Genomic DNA, 7590 nt, shown 5'->3' with positions numbered 1-7590 from the left:
CTGGCAGGTGTCATCTGACCTCAGATTCGCAATTAATGCTGGTCCGGTGGTCCGAGACCAGTAAAATTTGCATCGGACCAATAGATTTTGTCAGCTAGTTGTCCGGCGGACCAGTATAACTTTGTTGATAAAAATCACTGACGGCATTGCAATATCGTTTTGATAACAAAAAAAATACCTTCGAAATCAATTACTCGGTATTAGGGGTACTAAGTATAACAATTGATTTAATTGATTAATCCTGGGTGAGCGTTCTCCACAACAAAAGAAAATGTGGATATTTTTGGAAAGAGTTAAACTGCCGAGCAAAAAAATTAAATAATTGTCATTCAAAGGAAGATCGGAATAAAGTTCATGAAATTGACAAAAGGAAACGTAAATATAAAAAATCATGGGAATAAAGATCCTGATTGGTTAGATCATATTGTAAATCGCAATGTAATAAATTGCATAACATGTGAAAAATTTGCATTGACAGACATAGAACAGAAAAGTGTTTTTAAAACGGGATCTTCAATTTTTAAGTTAGTCTCTGTACTTGCTCATGAACAATCAAAACAACACAAAAAAAACAACCTACCATTTATATAAGCGTTTGACAAATGAATGTCATTTTTGCACAAGCAGTAGATTTGGAGCCGGTCCAGTATACTTTTCAGTTCACTGGTCCGGCTGTCCAGTACACAATCATGCTGAATTTCGACCCCTGTCTGACCTTGACCTCATTTTAATGGTTCAGTGGTCAAAGTTAAGTTTTTGAGTTTTGGTCCTTTATTCTAATACTATATATGGAATAGGTCAACTATATGTGGTGTATGAAAATATTTTATGATCTATATGTCAGTCGCCAAGGTTTTTTTTTTTTTACCTTGACCTCATTTTCACGATTCATTTCTCAGTGTTAAGTTTTTGAGTTATGGTCTGATGTTGTCGGGCCTGCAACTTTTGTAAAGATATTAAAGCTCAATATGGGGATAGTTATCCGGCGGCGTCGTTAGCTTACTTTTTAAAAGCTATACATTTTGAAGGTGGAAGACCGGGATACTTCATACTTTGTATATAGATGCTTCATTTTAAGACGTTTCCGTCAGTCACAAGTCCAAATTATGTCGTTGACCACATTTTCATGGTTCAGTGACACTACAAGTGTTAAATTTTTGTGTTTTGGTCTGATTTTTGTCGAGCCTGCAACTTTTGCTGCAGAAAGCTCGACATAGGGATAGTGATCCGGCGGCTGCGTTAGCTAATTTCTTAGAAGGTGGAATACCTGGATGCTTCATACTTTATATATAGATGCTTCATGTTACAAAGTTTCCGTCAGTCACATGCCAGATGTCCTTAACCTCGTGATCATGGTTCGGTGACTACTTAAAGAAGAAGTTAAGATGTTTTTGTAATATTAGATTCTCTCTTATTATAATTAATGGGATAACTATATTTGGTATGTGCGTACCTTGCTATGTCCTCATGCCTGGCAGACAGTTTTCACTTAATCTCGACCTCATTTCATGGATCAGTGAACAAGGTTAAGTTTAGGTCTAGTATAATCGGTGAATGGAAGGACTGTAAGGTGTAGATGTCCAACTGGTGAGTGTAATCTGACCTTGACCTTATGTTCATGCTTCAGTGGTTATAGTTACGTGTTTGTGGTTTGGTCTGTTTTTCTTATACTGTTTGCAATAGGTCAACTATATTTGGTGTATTTAAATATATCATGATCTATATGTCAGTCGTGCAGGTTTAATTTGACCTTGACCTCATTTTCATGTTCATTGCTCAGTGTTTAGTTTTTATGGTTTGGTCTGTTTTTCTTAAACTATAAGGCTTAGCAATAGGTCAACTATATTTGTTGTATGGAAGAATTGTTAGCTGAACATGTTTCCCTGTCATGGTTCATTTGACCTTGACCTTATTTTCATGGTTCATTGCTAAATATTAAGTTTCTTAGTTAATGTTAAGTTTATGTGACAGTTGTAATAAAGCTTTATATTTAGGACTATAAATGATTAGTAAAGAAGGCGAGACATTTCAGCATATGCACTCTTGTCTTAACTATAAGCAGTAGGTCTACTATATTTGTGAGCAGTATAGCTCGCAGATTCACTTGATCTCCATTTTCCTTTCGGTTCTCTGTTTTGTTTTTTTATTCCGCACTTGTAACCATTAATCTCTATTCTGGGAAGCCTATCCATGCCACCAGTTTTTTTTTATCCTTAGCTATTTATTCCGATCGTGTTAAACAATTTTCCCTTTTCTGTAAACATAATGCCTCTCCACAAGCCATTTTTGTAAACCTTTTAAATTTTCTTAAAGAGCTAGAGTAATTTTCCCGTGAATTCCTTTCATTCGATAGCCCGATAGATGCTAATTATAGTACATGAAAATACATCGTTGTAAATATAATTGAATTTTATGCGACTGGCATACAAGCGAGAGGTTTAGCTAGCTATAGAACCAGGTTTGATTCACAATTTTCTACATACGAAAATGTATGTACCAAGTCAGAAATTTGACAGTTGTTATCCATTCGTTTCGTGTGTTTGAGCTTGTGAATTTGCCGTTTGATTAAGGACTTTCCATTTTGAATTTTCATCTATTTTCATACCTTGAACAGGTAATCTACAAAACCAAGGCCAAGACTATTGATTTTTTTTTATTGATAACAACCTTAATCAGGTCGAGAACTCTAGATTTCCTGACGTCAGAATATATTTGCATAGTAATTTCCCAAACACAAGGCTAATGATGGCCTTGAAAAACTGACCAATCGACTCAATGAACTACAATGCATTGTGGGCTACTACGAGTTTACTATACACTTGATAACACGTGGAATTAGTGAGAAAAGTGTCAACTAATATAGTGTCTGGGATTCTTAAAATAAACGTTTTTGTTCTGCGAATATGTTAAGTGTAAAATTTATAACATAATCCTCAATTTGCATGCTCAGATTAAAAACGTATTGTTCACGGGCTTCACTATTCGACTTTTTTTTTCGCCTTGTAAAAGCAGTTGAATAGGTTTGTTCCATTGTTATGCATTGTACCTGTGTAATAATTTCATGGCATTAAACAGTGAAATTTCAGATGAAGTGACCACTGTCCAGCATGTATTTTTTTGAGCTCTTAAAAACCTGTATAATGTCATTTTAAAAACATTTCTGCCTAAAAAAAACACGAAAACTGGCACTGAAACACTTCTATCTGTACTGGGTGTATAATCTTTTTATCAGGACCTGAACTCAAAGTAAGAGTACCCACTATTCAGTATGCTAAAAATAAGTGTTATAAAAGCTGGTAGGAATTGTGCTTGATATTCGAGTGATAAAGAAATAATCTTTCAATTAAGTAATGATTGAGGTCTGGAGCTGGCATGTCAGTACCTGCTAGTAGTCCTTTGTTAATTTATGTATTATTGTCATTTTGTTTAGTTTCTTTTGTTACCTATTCTGACATCGGACTCGGACTTCTCTTAAACTGAATTTTACTGTGCGTACTGTTGTGTGTTTGTTTTTTTCTACATTGGCTAGAGGTATAGGGGTTGGGTTCAGATCTCAAAAAACATGTTTAACCCCGCCGCATTTTTGCGCCTGACCCAAGTCAGGAGCATCTGGCCTTTGTTAGTTTTGTATGATTTTAATTTTAGTTTCTTGTGTATAATTCGGAGTTAAGTATGACGTCCATCATCAATGAACTAGTATACATATTTGTTTAGGGGCCAGCTGAAAGTCTCAACCGGGTGCGGGAGTTTCTCGCTGTATTGAAGACCCATTGGTGGCCTTCGGCTGTTGTCTGATCTATGATCGGGTTTTTGTCTCTTTGACATATTCCTCATTTCCATTCTCAATTTTATACGGTAAATAAATATCTTAACATATTTTGTATAGTTTCATCCATCGATAAAGTCTGTGTGTTGCTTTTTTTTTATCCCAAAATATATCTCAGAGGTATTTTTATCGTTCGGCTGCTGTCCTATTGACGTATGTGCAATGTCTCCAGTTATTCAAATCCTCTGGATCATATTCGGTGTCATATTACCTATTAAGTTTTATAAAACGTGCTTTGTATAAAGAAAGAAGATGAGATATGAGTGCCAAATGAGACATCTTTCCATCCAAGACACAATCTAGTAAAGTACGCAATCATAAGTTCAATGCTAGAAAGTAAGCTATGAAAGGACCAACACCTACTTGTGTACATTTTTCTAAAACAATCCAAACAACAACAAAACAACGAACTAATTGTATATACAAAAGTAGGAGAAATTTATCCAATGAATAAAAGAAATATAATAGGTTTAGATCCAACGCTGCAATTTTCACAAAACATATCAGAGTTTCATCCTTGTCGTACATAAACATGGATAACGCCATTAATGATTTTTTGAAGGTTGGCAAATGTCCGTGTCCGTTAAAAAACTTGCAAAGACGAAAAAATGAGACTACAGTTGCTTGCTTCGCTGTCTGCAGAACATGGGGAACAGTTTGAAAGTCCAAAATACTAAAATATGGCAAAAATCAATACTTATAGAGTCTGTCATCACTGTCATGTATGTAAATATTTTATAATGGAAAACCGAGTCCGCCTTTTTTACGAGCACAAAATTCAAGGCGGATCACAATTTTATTTTTCACTATCTATACGAAAATTGCTGCCCTAATGGAAATTAGCACCGGCTGTTTTTTTACACTAGTTAGTTGTCTTTTGGGTAATTGTGATTTTTTCTGTTGTTTCGTTGCTGTCTGGTAGACGAATACATGAAATGTCCGTGCCATCACCAAACATATACTGAGTGCCAATGAAAACGCAGCACTTGGTTTTTCAAAAATAAAATTTATATTAGAAATCATAATCTTTCAACATGAATTGTTCTTGAAAATTAACAATTCTAACAATAGATCGATATCAAACAAAAATGTTTCATTGTCATCTTTCGGGCGCAATAGATAAACGAAACATCCAATGTCGAATCATCAAATCACAGTCCTAACTAAAAATGTTACAACCCCGTTGTGCAGCGCAATCTTGACAGCGCCGTGGAATTGATCATCCTGGACGTTTTATGTGATCTCGAGGAATGTTATTCCACTTGTCCTGTTAAGCAAACTCAAGCTGACTTTTTGATATTGGTGGTGGTTTTCATCGTCTAAACCATGTCAAATCTGATGCAAAATTTGCTCTATCGGACCTAAATCTGGCGAAACGCACGACTTTTGGCCAAGGCTGGTGCCAAACGTCTATGTAACCACCACTGATGATTTTTGGTACATAATGAATGATTTTTGGTCTACAGAATTCGATGTTTACACCAGACAGCCGTTTAGATGTCGACTGTGGTCCTCTTTAACCGTTGAATTTCTGCGCAAATGGTGCTTTACTGAAATTGCTCCATAGGATCTACCGTGACCACCATTGAACTCACGTGACCTTTGGACATCCATCAGAGTCGATATCGGATATGTTAAAGACTAAATGTATCGGTTTTGCTGAGCGTTTCTTGCTTTTTGAAACCCGGGATGTGGATTATCATTAACTGATCCATTTTTGTTGAATTTGTGGATGATTTGGGTTATTGTATGCTGTGAAAGGCTTCATTGGATCATGCCCGAAACTGCATGTCGCTGGTTGTCAGAAAGTCCTGGCATTTACTCAGATGTTTATTGCAGTTTCCTTACAATAAGGGCGGGAAAATTCATGACATTAGCCAAGCTTTAAATGACAAAATCGTGAAAATGGTGCGTATGTTGAAAAGCGGTGAACTCGGTTTATGTCCGTTCAAAATAACCCTTACTTTGCATTTGTTCCAAAAATCACCCAACCGTAAAGTTGTCGACAATTGTCTTTAAAGTCATTTTCAACCAACTTCACAAAGTTCTAATATAAAATAAATAAAAATTATCAGACTTTTTTGAAAAACAAAAGTGTTGCGTTTTCATCGGCACTCAGTATATTAATGGCTATATATCAGGTAACTCAAACACTTGTTTCTTCACATAGAAACAATTTTTTGTTAATCTGAGCATGGAACGTAAATTTTATATCACCAACTATAAATGTGGATACAAAAAATGAAAAACTAAGCGAAATTGTTAATCCCTCATTGCACGAAAAAAATTGTTGTATTTCAGTAAATAACACGTGTTCTTGGTTGATTGTAAACACGTAGTAGTCCATCATGCATTGTTACTCATTTTGTTGATTGGTCAATATTAAAACTCAGGTAAGAATATATTGCGTCACACCTAAATAAACAATTACATGTGCGAGGACATAAGTATGCTAATTCATGCATTTCCATATAAGGCAGAGTTCCCGACCTGTTAATGCGCATAAGGTACCATATCACGTTACTTGTCAAGAAGCCAAATAATATCGAACAAAGTCAAATGGGATGCTGTTTTTCTCATTCTGAATATATGTATATCTGTATTTGTCCTGATCTTTTTAGGTTTTATCGTCTATAAGATAAGATAATAAATATTTTAACCGGAGAACATCTTACATCAGTTGGCCATAGAACACCTAACACATATCATGTGGCCTTTTCTGGCATTTTAACAAATCGGCCCTTCGTTGTGATACAGATGCAACAGCTTCTTGATGTTTTACCTACACTCACGATTTGTAGTGTAATTGATTTGTTCTGTGGTGTTGTTTAAATTTTCTAATGTTTGTGTTGTAAAAAACTTGTATACAATGGCCTTATTTAAGTTACATGTATGTGTATATTACACTCGCAACATTTGTGTTTCATTGCTATAGAATCAATTCTCGTGCTATTGGTTATGTACAGGTACCTACATCAGTTTGACGGCAATTGTTCATTTCATATATGTTACACATGAATAGAAAGTAAGTCAAGAGTATAAACGGTCATATGAATGCACACAATAAGCAAAAATCGATACATTATTTTGTCTTTAATACAATGATATACTTAGTATACTATATAGACAAAAAGAACAAGAATGATTCTATGAGTTAATCAAACATCCGAACAAATATGATAGAAACATTAGAATGTAATATAACAACACAAAAAAAAGCAAAAGGTATGAGCAAGATTCGAATCCTGTCTTCAAAACAATCTTTTATTTGTACTTCTATGCTCTATAAATTTCTTATTAAGAGCTATATCTGCAGGTGAAGATTTATTTCCCCGAGGGTATCACCAGCCCAGTAGTCAGCGCTTCTGTGTTGACTTGAGTTATCATTGATATGTTCATAATTATAAATAAACTGTTAACAAAACTTTGATTTTTTGAAAAACTAAGGCTTTTCTACATTGTGTACCTCAGGGATGGATTACCTTAGCTGTATACTTTTAGGAATTTTGGTCCATAATGCTCGTTATTTGGCCTTTTATATCATTTTTAATTCGAGCGTCACTGATGAGTTTTTTGTAGACGAAACGCGCGTCTTGCATGAATATTAAATTTCATTCCTATAATCTATGATGAGTTTATTCGGTACAATTTAGCGATGTTACCTTTTTTTCATTAAAAATGTTTTTTTTTTATGTTATAAGGACACACTAAACCCATTTAATATTTGAAGGGAAACGTAGTATAAATTACAACAGTCACAAAAA

Source organism: Mytilus galloprovincialis, chromosome 8 (assembly GCF_965363235.1).
Source record: "Mytilus galloprovincialis chromosome 8, xbMytGall1.hap1.1, whole genome shotgun sequence".
NCBI classification, from domain to species: domain Eukaryota; kingdom Metazoa; phylum Mollusca; class Bivalvia; order Mytilida; family Mytilidae; genus Mytilus; species Mytilus galloprovincialis.
The sequence above is the reverse complement of the archived record's forward strand: the minus strand, read 5'-3'. Positions refer to the sequence as shown.